This window comes from Haliotis rufescens, unplaced genomic scaffold (genome assembly GCF_023055435.1).
Source record: "Haliotis rufescens isolate VD_foot unplaced genomic scaffold, xgHalRufe1.0.p SCAF_3, whole genome shotgun sequence".
Classification (NCBI taxonomy): domain Eukaryota; kingdom Metazoa; phylum Mollusca; class Gastropoda; order Lepetellida; family Haliotidae; genus Haliotis; species Haliotis rufescens.
Window position 1 is genome coordinate 42402617 of NW_025964001.1, and position 15937 is coordinate 42418553.

Below are 15937 nucleotides of genomic sequence, written 5' to 3' on the forward strand. Positions count from 1 at the left end.
AAATGTGCTAAATCCTTCATTAAAAGCTTCGTCCTTAAATATGAAACATATTTAATAAAACTGGATTTACTGCAAGAATTAACAGCCAAGTATTTAGCAGGTTGGGATCTTCACAAATAATGAACATCTAACACATATCTGCCATCACCTACTTGTACAACGGTCGAATACATGAGATCCACGAATTACTTTGTAGAGACGTCTGCTTTGATATCTTGCAAAAATGTGAAGTGGAAAACAATGATCAAGTGGCTTAGGAAGATACTACAAGTTAGCATCCCACTTGAAACAATAATTAGACACAAAAGACTCATAAATCACTTAAGATCTAAAAGAAATTTGTTCGATATGAATATACAACAAACTTTAATTCAATACCGTGTAAACTATATAATGCTTTATTGTATAAACAATTCAATTCAGTACCGTGTTAACATAAATGCACGACTGTGCAACTATTTAATTCCATACATATTAAATATATGATACAATACTGTATTAACTATATAATACATATTGTTTGATATATATAATACAATATTGTGTAAACTTTATAATACAATAGTTTGGAAGCTGTATGATACAGTACTGTAAACAATATAATTCAAACCCGTGTAAACTATTTAATACAATACTGTGTAAACTAAATGATACAATACTGTTTAATGTATATAACACAATACTGTGCAAAGTACAGAATACAATAGTACAGAAACTGTATAATACTGTTCTGTATTAACTATTTAATTCAACCCCGTGTAAAATATATAATACAATACTGTATAAGCTATACAATACAATAATGTTCCAACAGGAAATATTATTTTAGAAATTGTTTTAATAATGTTTTCTTACAACTCGCAATGACCCGTCAACAACATCTACTTCTTGAACCTGTTTGAATTAATAACAAATAGATGAAGTTGAAATAATTTTTAACAAATAAATATTGATGAAATCAGTTTATAACAAATAAATATTGATGAAATCAGTTTATACCAAATAACTAATGATCAAATCAGTTTATAACATATAAATAATGATCAAATCAGTTAATGACAAAAAATTTTAAGAAGTCAGTTGGTTACAAATAAATAATGATGAAATCAGTTAATAAAAAATAAAAAATGATAAAATCAGTTGGTAACAAATACATAATGATGAAATTAGTTGGTAACAAATAAATAATTATGATATCAGTTAATGATAAATACGTAATGATGAAATCATTTTATAACAAATAATTTATGTTCAAAATCAGTTAATTATAAATGGATAATCCTTGCCAGTAGCTTTACTTGATCTCATCCGAGTGTCAACAGTTCAGGCAGGGATAGCGCGTTTACTTCCGCCCCAGCACATTGATTAGGGTAATGGAAAAGGTATCGAGTTATTGGCGAAGGTAATGGCCACTGTATTAATCCTTTAACACATCCTTCCCTGAGGTTGCCGTTGTTTAGAGGGGGGACATCTGATCCCCTTTGTTCTGTGTCAAGTATCTCTTATATTCGGGCACGCGGGCCTCCGGCACTAGACCACTGGGGGTCAAGAAAAATAAGGATATTGTGTTATTAGAGCAAGTATTATTGAATTACAGTAACTTGGCGTCGCTGGTAAATGAAGCACGCCTCTCCCCTGCCACCCTCATCTCAATCTGGACACCCACCAGAGGTCAGCACCTGTCACTGTGAAGTGGGGTAGACAGTCAACTGTCGCGACGTCATTCCCCTGCCACCGCTCACTACGACCGTTGCTAGGTACCGAATACGTTCAACTATGGATTCTTAGAAGACATTTTGACCAGTTGTGACATTTGGTTAATTTTGTCACTTATTGTTTGATTTTGTACGGGCGCCAGCGGAATATCTACCTTCTAGGATTCCGTAGTGAACAGTGGTCAGATCATCGCTCTGTGTTTGTTGTTTAACGCCGCACTCAGCAATATTCCAGCTATATGACGGCGGTCTGTAAATAATCGAGTCTGGACCAGACAATCCAGTGATTGACATCATGAGCATCTATCCACGCAATTGGGATACGATGGCATGCATCAACCAAGTCAGCGAGATTTACCACCCGATCCTGTTAGTTGCCTCTTCAGACAAGCACAGTTGCCTTTTAAGGCAAGCATGGGTTGTTGAAGACATATACTCGCTCTGTGAATTGTAGACGGGCATCGAAAGGGGCTAGAACTACCTTTGGCCATCATAACGTCATTCGTAACCTGTAACGCCGAATCGTAATGGGTGAAAAGGGGTGATGAAGGAACAGTGTGTATCTCAATGGCGGCTATCCGTGATCACTGAACCAATGGCCATACAATCAACGGCTGAGTCAGTCATGGACTTACTGGGCCTGCGTATAGGAATCATGAGTGTTGTGTCTTGCCATCAGTATGGACGAGGAGTTTGAAGTCAAGAAATGTGTCAAGACATACGTCTCGACAGGAAATGAAATGCTTGGCATACATCTCGCCAGGAAATGAAATGCTTGACATACATCTCGCCAGGACATGAAATGCTTGACATACATCTCGCCAGGACATGAAATGCTTGACATACCTCTCGCCAGGACATGAAAAGTCACCTCATGGTTACGTTGATGCAGCATGTGCCACGATATTTATACCCAGGAAATGACGTGTCAAGACAAGGAAGTACCGCTACGTAGGCCGAGCCAGAAAATGAAGTGCCATTATATATGTCTAGCCAGGAAAAGAAGTGCCACGATACATGTCTAGCTAGGAAAAGATGTGCCACGACACATGTCTAGCCAGGAAATGAAGTGCCATTATATATGTCTAGCCAGGAAAAGAAGTGCCACGACACATGTCTAGCCAGAAAATGAAGCGCCATTATATATGTCTAGCCAGGAATATAAGTGCCACGATACATGTCTAGCTAGGAAAAGATGTGCCACGACACATGTCTAGCCAGGAAATGAAGTGCCATTATATATGTCTAGCCAGGAAAAGAAGTGCCACGACACATATCTAGCCAGGAAAAGAAGTGACACGACATATCTGGCCAGGAAATGAAGTGCCATTATATATGTCTAGCCAGGAAAAGAAGCGCCATTATATATGTCTAGCCAGGAATATAAGTGCCACGATACATGTCTAGCCAGGAAAGGAAGTGCCACGACACATGTCTAACCAGGAAATAAAGTAGCATGACATATGTCTAGCCCGGAAAGGAAGTGTCACGACACATGTCTATCCAAGAAAGGTAGTTCCACGACACATCTAGCCAGGAAATGAAGTGCCATGAGACATGTCTAGCCAAGAAAGATGTAACATTACACAAGACTGACACCATATTTAGTTGCAGATGGTTGATGGTTGATGTTGATCTCTTGGTGTTTTCACCATTTCGTGAACAACGTTATCAACAGGACAAACGTGTTGATTCAATTCGAGTGAAGCACATTCTAGTACAGCACACAAGGCACCAAGACAACGGCATCTTCATCTATAAGCATATTCCTATTTGGAGTCATTTTCAACAAGATCACCTGCGGGGTTCGATCCCCACCCGCGTCATCCCAAAAGACGTTAAAAGATGGTACTGGTTGTTATCCTCCCTGGCGCTCGGCTTTAAGGGGATAAAACAAGGCCTGGTCGGCTCGGTGTCTGTATACTGTGTCTGAGTTGGGTACTAATGTCAAACTGAAGCAGGGTATCTCAATGAGCTAGCACTATAAAATTGGTATTAGTTCGGACTAGAACAAGTAGCCACACACATCTCCACAAGCCTATAACTACTTTGGAAACCGAAATTAATCGCAGCCTAAGACAGATTCTGGAACGTGTTTAGAATATCTTAGTCCCCTGATCTCCCATTCAGGCAGGTGGTGTGCGTCTGGGCACTAGCTAGTGTGGCGGTATGTTTCAATGTTACTAATCCACACTGGCTAAGTGATACTTTACACGCCTACCAACTCACGCCAGTCCTCAGCTAAATGGACAAGCTCTAGATCAACACAAGTAATCAAATCGTCAATTTATCGTAACCTATCCTGAAATCTGACGCAGCAGTCGCGCGTCCGTAATGCAGGGTTCTTATGTTCCAAGGATCATGTGTTACCTCCCTTCCTTACGCTGGCCACAAGTCGCCATCTGTCGCCCACAGCACATGGATCGTGAACATAGTGGAAGGCTGACTTCCGGGGCAAGACATTGTCTCAATGGGTAAATGGTTACGCCATTATTTTGCCATGTACCGATGTCTCCTAACTCTACACACGAAATGTACCCGTCTGACATAACCAGTAAAGACTTCACGTCTTCATCTCACAAAATTTAGTGCTTACTTCTGAAACAAACTGCCTTCATCTCACGCACCATCAGTGATAGAGTCTTCATCTATTTGACACTTCATCCATTGTCGCAGGTCTCTATGCAGGGCTAGTGGCGTAAGAACGCAGTATGCAAGGAATGTAGTATGTCTATCAGACTAAATAAATTCAAAAAGGAGTCCGACTCAAGTCTAGAACCTGAAATTAATGAATTGTCCTGACTTTATTTGGATTCTAAAATATATTTTGTAGATATATATCTTTAAATATGATAACTTCATTATCTAAGCACGCAGTAAACAAGAAATGAATTAGGTCTCCCTATATAGGTAATGTCATAAGGACGCAATGTGAAATGAATGGAGGCCTTTCTACAGGCCTAATGTCATAAGGACGCAGTATGCAATGAATGAAGGAGGCCTTTCTACAGGCCTGATGTCATAAGGACGCAATGTGCAATGAATGAAGGAGGCCTTTCTACAGGCCTGATGTCATAAGGACGCAATGTGCAATGAATGAAGGAGGCCTTTCTACAGGCCTAATGTCATAAGGACGCAATGTGCAATGAATGAAGGAGGCCTTTCCACAGGCCTAATGTCATAAGGACGCAGTATGCAATGAATGAAGGAGGCCTTTCTACAGGCCTAATGTCATAAGGACGAAGTATGCAGTGAATGAAGGAGGCCTTTCTACAGGCCTAATGTCATAAGGACGCAGTATGCAATGAATGAAGGAGGCCTTTCTACAGGCCTAATGTCATAAGGACGCAGTATGCAATGAATGAAGGAGGCCTTTCTACAGGCCTAATGTCATAAGGACGAAGTATGCAGTGAACGAAGGAGGCCTTTCTACAGGCCTAATGTCATAAGGACGCAGTATGCAATGAATGAAGGAGGCCTTTCTACAGGCCTAATGTCATAAGGACGCAGTATGCAATGAATGAAGGAGGCCTTTCGACAGGCCTAATGTCATAAGGACGAAGTATGCAGTGAACGAAGGAGGCCTTTCTACAGGCCTAATGTCATAAGGACGCAGTATGCAATGAATGAAGGAGGCCTTTCTACAGGCCTAATGTCATAAGGACGCAGTATGCAATGAATGAAGGAGGCCTTTCGACAGGCCTAATGTCATAAGGACGAAGTATGCAGTGAACGAAGGAGGCCTTTCTACAGGCCTAATGTCATAAGGACGCAGTATGCAATGAATGAAGGAGGCCTTTCTACAGGCCTAATGTCATAAGGACGCAGTATGCAATGAATGAAGGAGGCCTTTCCACAGGCCTAATGTCATAAGGACGAAGTATGCAGTGAACGAAGGAGGCCTTTCTACAGGCCTAATGTCATAAGGACGCAGTATGCAATGAATGAAGGAGGCCTTTCTACAGGCCTAATGTCATAAGGACGCAGTATGCAATGAATGAAGCGGGTCTTTACAGACCTAATGCACCCGTGAAGGTCTGGGTCAGAATAGGTCTTCAGCAACCCATGCCTGCCCGTAAAAAGCGACTATGCTTGTCGTAGGAGGCGACTCATGGGATCGAGTTGTCAGGCTCGCTGACATGGTTGATGCATATCATCGTATCCCAGTTGCGAGGATCGATGCTCATGATATCAATCACTGGTGATTTAGTGAGTGAGTGAGTGAGTGATGTTACCATGCTTATAGCAATATGCTAGCAACATCACGGCAGAGGACACCAGAAATGGGCTTCACACATTGTACCCATGTGGGGAATCGAACCCGGGTCTTCGGCGTGACGAGCGAGCGCTTTAACCCATAGGCTGCCCGACCGCACCGTTTCTTCTAAGAACTTATACTGACGAAAAATGTCTTAATTATAATAATCGATTATCAATAAATATAATCGATAATGAGACTATTCTTTGGCGTTGACATGTTATATTAAACAGCCTTGTTTGGCAATACTAAGACCTCACTGTTCCCAGTTCAAACAACAGGTGTAACTACGCCCAGATGTTGCATTGGACTTCGAAACTGAAGCTGATTCTATGGAGTTGTTACCCTGGAAAGAGATTTTAGTTAAATAGGAGTCGGTTTTTTTCTAATTACAAAAAAATACGCGAATATCTACACAATATGTCACCTGATACGTAGGGTTAAATGCTTAGCGATGGCCGTCGTACGCCTGACCGTCATCGCAGTTATCAAAGCTTTTATAGAAAGCATTGCATTCAAGATAAATGATGTATAAATTTTGTGACTAACGACGCAATGATGAGGTTCTAATGCTTCCCGTTCTCGCGGAGCAGTGAAAAGATTCTGACGTCACACCAACCAGCTGTGACGTGTCAAAAGGAGATAGTCCACCAAGGGTTGTAATCAGCCAATCGGGGCGACCCATCGCAGCAACTGGGGTTCTGCGGAAAGATTAAACCAGAATTATGTGATTTAGGGGGTGATACACGCCAGAGCCGACTATCTCAACTTCCCATCATTTCGTGGGGAGAATTGATGATGGCATATCACATCCACAATTATTAAATCTGCTGGTTGAGATTGATGCGAGTTGGAGCGGCGTATCTCTCCCATCTCCGCCACGGATAGCAAAAAGTGGATGGCAATATTGAGGAATCTGTTGGGCGATCTCGCCCTTGTTCCCTGCGTTTTGATGTGCGGAGCGGAACGCTGCTAGCCATTGTGTCGCCTTCCACGTCCGTCACCAGGTGACGAGCGCCTTTATTAAATCAAGTAAACCCCTTATTTCATCTATAATCTACTTGCTTAGACGGTAAATCTTGAAGTCGTCCTCATCAGTTCAGCATGGGGGGATGTCACCCCCGACTTCCCGCTGTATCTCATGCTGGCTATGTATATATGTGTACATAGGCTTGCTATATGTCTCCTTTCACGTTGCATAAAATACAGTCCTAATCAAAAATAAGATTCATAAAAGTAGATCAGCTCACATACGACAGCGAATGCTCGTATAAAAGCTGATTAAGCACATCTTGTGTCATTTGTACATGTAAGGTAATAACTTATTAAGCACATCTTTTATTAGCTATATATGTTCGTATATTAGCTGATTAAGAACATCTTGTCAGCTAAAAATGTTCGTATAATAACTGGTTAAGCACATCGTGTCCGTTAAACATGTTCGTATAATAACTGGTTAAGCACATCTTGTCAGCTATAAAGTATGAATTAAGAAGTTTCAAAAAGGCTTAAACACATCACAATAGACTAGTTATGTTAGGATCAGAAGCCAAAAAATATAACAACATATATTGACTTTCGTTCTCTTTTTATCCTATCATTTTCAGTCACAGGGTGGTGAAATTAAACATATTTTTTTTTTGAAATTCGTAATCATAATAATATAAATGAACAGATCTTTCAGTCGAATTTATAAAATGACGTTTTGTCGTTTTGTAAATTACCTACGAAGATTTCAGTCATTTTACACATATTTCACACGTTGACCGTAACATTTATAAGCTCATATAAACATCTTGTACTTCCTGTAATGCTTATACATAATGTGTTTTGCGAACATTTTGTAGTATCTGTATGTTTCTTTTATATAAGCTGATAAAGTACGTCTTGTACTGGGTGTTAATGCTCGTGTGTATAGTTATTAAGCACATCTTGTATTAGGCGTTTATGCCCGTGTGTATGTTGATTAAGCACATCTTGTATTAGGCGTTTATGTCCGTGTGTATGTTGATTAAGCACGGCTTGTGTCAGATGTTGATGGCGGTATAATATTGATGAAGCACATCGTGTATTAGCAGTGATTGCACGTACATAAATTGTTTTAGCAAATCATGCATTGACTGTATACGTTTTTACGGGTTGTTTATGGGTATGATAATTAAACATTAGACAGTCGGATAAGCTGATTTAGGATGGGATTTTTCAGTCAGTAGTTCAACATTTATTTTTTTCTCTTAAAAGAGGAGTCGAACAAAATACAATTCACAAACCAGTTTTTATAGCACATCCAGTATGCCCAGAGAACATTTTATTATGTTTTTTTAAAAATCTGATGCAAAAGTATTTTCCCAGTATATTTTAAAGAATAGGTTTTTCAAAACAGGTATCTTCAGGTTTTGATTATTCGTATCTCTGTTTCTGAAATCTCGGTTTGTACCGGCTGTGTCGTGTAGTAGTTGATTTAAACACACTTTGTGATGAGTGAACAACTGAACCATACTATCCGTGAGAACAGCTCGTCAACTCATTGCTTGTACTACGATTCCATGTAGCCTTAATCGCTTCCTTGTTGGAAAGACCGACTCACACATTCTATACAGCAAATGACTCATGATAAGTGCCTAAAGATGTGGATAGATGCTCATACCACCAACCACTGGTTTATTTAAAACGTATAAATCGCCAAGCTAAAGAAAATATGCACCCATATTTCATGGTTGTAAAACATTAAACAATCAAGAAATGTTTTTTCAATGGTAACGTAATCTGACACGGGTATCATTTTTGTGTTTTGGACCTTAAGTTTGCGGTGTTTCGGCGAATGTTTTCAGTCAAGTTACACTTTCATAACGTTTGTAATTTTGGGGTCAAATCCAATTTTCAAGTGTATACTTTCTGCAGATTTTTCTTACAGTAAGTGTTTTATGTTTATATATTCATATTATTTATTAACCTAGAGATTTATACAAACTCATATTTCATGACTCTGCCGTGGCCTTGTGTGTATATACCAACTATGTCATGTTCAATAATGTTTCATATAACTTATTCCACTGTGTGGAAGCAATTTCATATTTCACAACAATAAAGCACAAAATTAAAATAAATTATGTTAACCGAGGTAAAAAGTAAATACCCCGAGGTTGTATTTATGTAATTTAAAATTGAAAAAACTATCGTAAATTTAATTAAGTCTATTTAACCACTGATTCCTGCAACAGTTTGTAAAATTTAATTTGTCGCTGGGCAATGTTGTATAAAATATATATGCAACCACACGACCCCTACCACGTTTGACATATTGCAAATTTGAACCGAGACAAAGCAAATTTATATAACATGTCAAAGATACCTATCATCTGTTATGTATAGTGCGAATTTCGTTTTGATCTTTAAAAGTTTTAATTCAAATGAGATTTGGAAAAATAAAACCATGTGGAAGTAATTCTTTGGATATCGACTAACATGTTGGATATAATATCGCTAACGTAATATAATTTCATTTGAAAATCAAACATGATAAAATCAACTGAGAGGTAAAGTTTCTATTGATCCTCATTTTATAACGTATCCCAGTGTTCTCCTATTTACTAGAGTTTTATATTTCACATTTTTTATTTTTTTTTTACAAATATTTAAATTCATTTTTATTAATTGTGTAACTTGCTCCTGATTTTGCTATCAATACCGACATCGCTATAACGTCACACACAGGTATTGACGAGGCGAGCCTCTAGGGGGCTTAAACAATGAACTTGGCTGTCGCAGTAGGTGTGTGTATGTCTTGGTTGAAAGTATCCTGTTTCCCATCTCGCCTTAGGTTTACATGACATTCAGGTTTTACTTGCTAGCATCTACTGGATTACATCTTCCCCGGGTGACAAAGATGGTCTGGGTGGATCCCTCGTGGGGTTTTATCACTGGATAAGGGTTACACGGAATTCCTGACGAGTATCCACCAGCCTTTGATCAGTCCAAGCTTTTTCCGGTGGTGTTGTAATGTATTAAGAGAGGGGACTATTAGCGTCCCTCCCCCGGGTGTCCGCATCCCCGCGTCCCCCCAGTGCCATCCCGGACCTTATCCAGGATTACAAGTGTCTGGTCTTCTGATTATAAGATTACAGGACGGACGCGACTCTTGAGTTTTACGCATTTTCGGGTAAAAGAAAAAAATCTCTTGAATTTTAATCGTAGCCACGATCAGTCGTATTTGATAGCGTTTATCATGAGAATTAACTGTGCGGACTTTGATTCGCGAAGCGTGGCGTGATGCCATCGGGATTGTCCCGAGTCAAGGTCACACAGGGCACTGCTTGAGCAGATGAATACCAACAAATTTATATGGGCGTTTTGCTGTCTTAGACGGCCACACTAACCCTAACGCTCACTGGGGTGTGCCCACATCAGCAACGCATGCTCTCTTGGCTGCACCCTATAGGATTATATGGTAATATGACACGTTTGTGTAATATTGCTATTGGTTAATAGTTTATGGTAGAAATTTTAAACAAGAGTCATCAGAAGATGACAAGTCCCCCCGGCCATGACAATAGCCAAAGGCACCACTTCAGCCCCTGGTTAATACATGTACCAAATTGGCTGAAAAATCTTTCACGGTTTTCGAGTTATGCTCCGGAAATGAAATACGGACGGAGAGACAGATCAGATGATTTCATTTCCCCGTGGGTTTTCTCTGTTATCCCATGTCCCATCCTACCGTCAGGCAAACGGGGTGCCACCCTACCCCGTGTCCCTCACAACCCTGATGTCAGCATTCCTACGCTGAAAAGGGATCGTTTGTCAGTGTTACCCAAATCCATCCCATCACCATCCTCAGACTGGACCTGTCCCATTTTGTGCCCTACTCCCCCTACAGACTGGACCCCCCCCCCCCCCCCACCCACCCCCACCCCCAACCCACTCACATACCCAACACCTCGCTTCACCCAACCCGACCACCTCTACTCCCTCCCACCACCCCACCAACCCACCACCCCACCAACCAATGCCTTCCACCACCCACAAACTGGCTTCCCAGCACTTGCAAGAAACTATTTTTCCTCCCCCCCCCAAAAAAAAACAAAACACGATCCACACTACTCACGGGTTAATAACCCCGCCCACGCAGGAACAAGTGAGTGTCCCTCACCCCACCCCTCGACCTACACTACCCACGGGTCGGCATCCCCACCCTAGCAGTAAATCAGTGAGTGTCCCGCTCTCCATGATTTACTGACTGTGGACTGAAGATCGCTCTGTAATGGGCGGTTCCGCTGAAACTGGAGCTGATGAGTCGGACTTAATGTAAGGACTTTGCGCACATTTAACCTGCAGTTCATCACCTGATACTCTAACAGGCGACAAATCTCAACGTGAGAAGAGACTTTCTTACAGAGTGACAACTATAGCCATCATAATAGCATAGTCAGAGGCCCATCAAGCTCGGGTCGGGAAACGAAACCTGATGTCTATTGGAGTTTACAGCTTTTGCCAGACGTTTGTGGAGCCCACCCGCTCAAACATTCAATAAAGCCATAATTTCAACTAGAATATGTCACCGCATAAACACACCGTTTAAAAAGTACCATTATTTAGTTTCAGTTTAGGAAGACTTGTGAACAAAGCAATAAACCGATAGAAGTGTTTTGTAAGTAGCGATAGCTCTGTTGTAGGCTGCTGTCGGCGACTGTGGGCGACGCACGAGAGTGTTTACGTGGGCCAGGTGGCGTGAGTTGGCATGATTTAGCGTGAGTTTGTAAAACTAGAAAAAAGTGATGTTGGGAAAATGTCGTCACTTTACAACAAATTTAAAAAATTAAAAAAGAAACAAATATCGTCACTTATATTAGAATGTTAACCATGGCATATCATTTGGAAATGTGTAACCCTTGGTCGCTTCTGTTTCGGTACAGTATCCAACCACTATAAGTTACCACACAATCCTCATTTTAAGTGCTACATGATGAACGGCAAACCTAGTATATTTCCCAATCCCTATTAGGGGCGGCGGTGTAGCCTAGTGGTTAAAGCGTTCGCTCGTCACGCCAAAGACCCGTGTTCGATTCCCCATATGGGTACAATGTGTGAAGCCGTTTTCTAGTGTCCCCCGACGTGATATTGCTGGAATATTGCGGCGTAAAACCATACTCACTCACTCACTCCCAATCCCAGTCAGGTAAGATACCAAATTCAGTATTTTTTTAAGAAGACTTGAGAACAACCGCGCTTCCTTTACTTCCATAACAGACCTAATCTTAAAATTGATATGACAATGCGTAGCGGTTTCTTGCAATATGTGCAACGTTGATATTATATGAAGTGTATCACCCTCTACATGTGGTCTTTATTGAAATCATATGAAGAGTACCTCTCTCTCTCCGCGTGTACTACATTGATATCAAATGATGAGTACCTCTCTCCACGTGTCCTACATTAATTGATATTAAATGAAGAGTACCACTCTCTCCACGTGTCCTACACTGATATCAAATGAAGAGTACCTCTCTCCACGTGTCCTACACTGATATCAAATGAAGAGTACCACTCTCTCCACGTGTCCTACACTGATATCAAATGAAGAGTACCACTCTCTCCACGTGTCCTACACTGATATCAAATGAAGAGTACCTCTCTCAACGTGTCCTACACTGATATCAAATGAAGAGTACCACTCGCTCCACGTGTCCTACACTGATATCAAATGAAGAGTGCCTCTCTCAACGTGTCCTACACTGATATCAAATGAAGAGTACCACTCTCTCCACGTGTCCTATGTGTCCACGAGGCAATATGTGAAGATTGCCTCTCTCTCTCTCTCCCTTCACGTGTCCTACATTGCTATCATATGTAGTGTACCACTCTCTCCACGTGTCCTACATTGACATCATAGGAAGAGTACTAGTCTCGCCACGTGTTCCACATTCGTATCCCGTACACGCACACCGCAAGGGCAGATAACTCTTATTCTAACACGTTTATTCTAGCGTTTATTGTTCATCACCTGATACAGGTATAGGGAGATATACAAGCGTTTATAGAGATAGAGAAATACTAGTATATAAAAATGTGTAGCTAAAACATTTATTTCTATTGTCTTGCTCTCATGTCCTTTTAATAACCATTTATCTTTAAACATGCATTTATCACTGTAATTACAAATGTTTCGATCTCATCAATTGTCGATAACAATGCATTCGTGTACTTATTGTTTTAAAGATATAAAGTTTTAACACATAGAAAAACTATAGGCATTTCATCGATTCAGTAATCCTAATATAGACTGTGGACAGAAGTTGGTATTGATATGTCTATGTGTATCTGACTCCCCGTACAAATATCTATTTCTATGTCTGTGTGCAGTGAAATGTTCAGCTAGTCGTCCAGAATAAGCATATGCATACCCATAAAAGAGCTGCCAATGCATAATTAAGTTAAACACACAACAGATCAACCGATGAAAAGATTACTAATCTAATTCAAGCGAGTATCAGCCCGCACCGAAGACAAGATGGCTGCCAGCTCTCACACGCACTTTGTTTTCTGCTGCCTCGGGCAATGTCTATTCAGTTAGTTTTACATTGTTTGTCATTAACGTTGAACGATCTATCAAGTCTCTCAAATATTCTAATCTATATCTAATATCTGCTTTCTGTTGTTTATATCCGTATATGAGCCGTGACGTGACGTCAAGGGGGCTGGCGACGTCCGCCGTGAGCGACTGCATTGTTGTTTATCCGGCCAACTGTTCAGTGTTGGTATCTCCCGATTGTTAACCAGTCTCAGGGGACTCTAGACACACAGCATTTACAGCGAGCTACATGAAGTATTCATTTCTACACAAACTCCAATCATGCTCAAACGACGTCGGCATCGGCCATTGCCAAACGCCGGTGACCGTCAGTGCTGACCGTCTTTCACGGAGACTGTGTGCTTGACCATGGAAAGTGACCAATGTGCTTGATGGGCAGCTGTCACGAAACATTGGCGGTCGCGCGGGGATACGGAAACTCCAATACACCACTTTCAACTTGCAACTTTAGGAGATTTCGCTTCATATGACACAGTGTTGAGATTATCGACTGGTTTTCTGTGATGATCGGACACAGCAGATGGGCAGGAATACAGTAGATCTTTACTTCTATTTACTGATGTAATTATATCTTTGTGTGGATAGTGATTCAATTGTTTGTGATAAAATCTGATAAAACTATGAAAGCGTTTTATTTTTTTTTGTTTCTTCTGAAATATGTCTTTCCTTTGTACCCTTGCTACAGACTGAAGTGACACAGCCACACACGGGTACTCAGTAGACGTGTTTTAGACTACATACTGGGGTGACACTCGGGTACCCAGAGGACAATTTTCAGACTACATACTGAAGTGACACAGCCACACACCAGTACTCAGTAAACGTGTTTCAGACTACATACTGTGGTGACACTCGGTAACCCAGGGGACGTGTTTCAGACTACATACTGTGGTGACACTCGGTAACCCAGGGGACGTGTTTCAAACTACATACTGGGGTGACACTCGGTAACCCAGGAGACGTGTTTCAGACTTCACACTGTGGTGACACTCGGTAATTCAGGGGACGTGTTTCAGAGTACATACTGAAGTGACATAGCCACACACCAGTAGTCAGAAGAAGTGTTTCAGACTACATACTGGGGTGGAACTCGGTAACCCATGGGACGTGTTTCAGACTTCACACTGTGGTGACACTCGGTAACCCAGGGGACGTGTTTCAGACTACATACTGTGGTGACACTCGGTAACCCAGGGGACGTGTTTCAGACTACACACTGTGGTGACACTCGGTAACTCAGGGGACGTTTTTCAGACTACATATTGTGGTGACACTCGGTAACCCAGGGGACGTGTTTCAGACTACATACTGGGGTGACACTCGGTAACCCATGGGACGTGTTTCAGACTACACACTGTGGTGACACTCGGTAACTCAGGGGACATGTTTCAGACTACATACTGAAGTGACACAGCAACACACCAGTACTCAGTAAACGTGTTTCAGACTACACACTGTGGTGACACTCGGTAACCCAGGGGACATGTTTCAGGCTACATACTGAAGTGACACAGCAACACACCAGTACTCAGTAAACGTGTTTCAGACTACACACTGTGGTGACACTCGGTAACCCAGGGGACGTGTTTCAGACTACATACTGTGGTGACACTCGGTAACCCAGGGGACGTGTTTCAGACTACACACTGTGGTGACACTCGGTAACCCAGGGGACATGTTTCAGACTACATACTGGGGTGACACTCGGTAACCCATGGGACGTGTTTCAGACTACACACTGTGGTGACAATCGGTAACCCAGGGGACGTGTTTCAGACTTCACACTGTGGTGACACTCGGTAACCCAGGGGACGTTTTTCAGACTACTTACTTGGGTGACAATCGGTTACCCAGGGGACGTGTTTCAGAGTACATACTGGGATAACACAACCACGCACCAGACAGACAGACAGACAGACAGACAGTTTTATTCAGTAAGAAGTCCATAGGCCCATAGTACAGACAATGGTTGATTGCATGAACTACGCATGCCAAGGAAGTAGTCGATTTAAGTTTCTCTTAGCCGTTGGACTTTATATAGATATAAACATGTGTTATATACAACATCAAAGTTTTCTGATGAAATAATTTCAGTAAAAGATGTTACAGTTTGAAACTTCATATACTGTTTAAGATACATATTTCTTAGGGCTGAATAACGCTCACATACAAGTAAAACATGAAATTCATCTTCAATAAAAGATATACCATTTTCTATACAATATTTACATAATCGTTCAGTGTATGGGACATTTCTGTATCTCCCCAAGTCAATTGCAAGTTTAACTTGCTACATCTGAAAAGAGTCATACATATTCTCAGATGTACTGGTATGGGGAGTGTAAGATATTTTTCTACATTTAACAGGGATTTAAA